This window comes from Selaginella moellendorffii, unplaced genomic scaffold (assembly GCF_000143415.4).
Source record: "Selaginella moellendorffii unplaced genomic scaffold, v1.0 SELMOscaffold_48, whole genome shotgun sequence".
Lineage (NCBI taxonomy): Eukaryota > Viridiplantae > Streptophyta > Lycopodiopsida > Selaginellales > Selaginellaceae > Selaginella > Selaginella moellendorffii.
The window spans coordinates 13,900-15,205 of record NW_003314309.1 but is presented as its reverse complement, the minus strand read 5'-3'; the positions used below and the strand labels follow the sequence as shown (position 1 = coordinate 15,205).

Genomic DNA, 1,306 nt, shown 5'->3' with positions numbered 1-1,306 from the left:
TGCTGCAGAGAGGTTTGAGCTTTCTTTCTCTTTTCTTTTGGATTGTGAGGATAGAGGATGTGGACGGATTCTTTGGAGCTCGGATCTGACTGGTAACGCAGTAATACCAATTTCTTTGCTTCTCTCTCCTTTTTTTCTAGACCTTGGAGACTCCCAAGCATCAAGGGTAAGAACTCTCAAGGATTCAAGGTTTTTTTTATTCAAGCTTTTTGTTCTTTCAATCAAGCATTGCTGAGAGTTGGAATTCGAGGAGTAACTATGAGCAATGTTCGTGGTTTAGGCACTCAAGGTGGAGCTGTGTTTTCTTTCTTTTTTCCCTGTGAAGAATTGTAACTCGTGAGAGGCTTGACAGGCTCTTAGTTCTCGGAAGACAAGTTCGTGACGAAGATCAAAATGGACTTCGCTGCTTTACAAACTTTTGTTTCATCTCTAAATGGAAACCCAGGTGGAGCTTGTGATTGATCGGGGACGTCAAGATATTTGGTAAGCAAGACGAGGATCTCTAGACTTGGAATCCAACAAGAACCACGTGTGCTAGCAGTGATCCCAGATTTTGGTTCAAATAAGTATATTTAGTTTAATAAAGCTGAATTCAAATTTTTTAAAATAAATTTAATTAAATGAACTTTGATAGTAAAACATTGTATAGGGTTTATAGAAGAAATGTTTACTATTAATTTGGTGTGATAAAAAACATTTATATCTATGAAAGAATAGTGTTATTTTTTATTTAATTCACTACATAAATTAAAGATTATTTTATCTTTAAAACTATAGCAGCAGTAATGGTGAAGAAAATATAAGTAAAACTATTTTATATATAATCTAATGCTCTTAAATTAGTAGATAATCTTTAAATTCCTAAAAAATCTAAATCAGATAATCTAAACTTGATTAATTTATATGTTTGTATTGCTAGTTATTTATTTTTCTAAATTAAAATATTATACATAAATGTTATTATAATAAAGTGTTTAATACATTTATAAATTACTTTTAAAAACTTCAGTTTAAAATTTTATTATAATATTTTATAAATAAAATCAGACTAATAAAAATTTGTATTAAAATTTATTATATAGAAGTTAATTGCTAGATGTTGATAGAATATATATAATCACTTTCATTCAAAATAGATCAGTAAGCATGTTATAAATTTTGGAGGTAGGATGAAATTGATCCCAATAAATATACTTTCTTAGATCTAAATAAGATAAAATCAAGGGTAAATATTTTGTCACTAAAGTATTTTAATTGGGTTTTATAAAGTTGCAACATCCAACATTAAAAATTGGGAAGCCTATTA

General features: G+C 28.8%; 1 long non-coding RNA gene across 1 annotated transcript; it reads left to right on the top strand.

The window, feature by feature from the left end:
- Positions 1 to 16: 16 nt before the first annotated feature.
- LOC112350368 lies at positions 17 to 611 on the top strand. Its single transcript, XR_002993744.1, has 3 exons — positions 17 to 166; positions 227 to 289; positions 353 to 611. It is a non-coding gene; the product is annotated as an uncharacterized LOC112350368 (long non-coding RNA).
- The last annotated feature ends 695 nt before the right edge of the window (positions 612 to 1,306 follow it).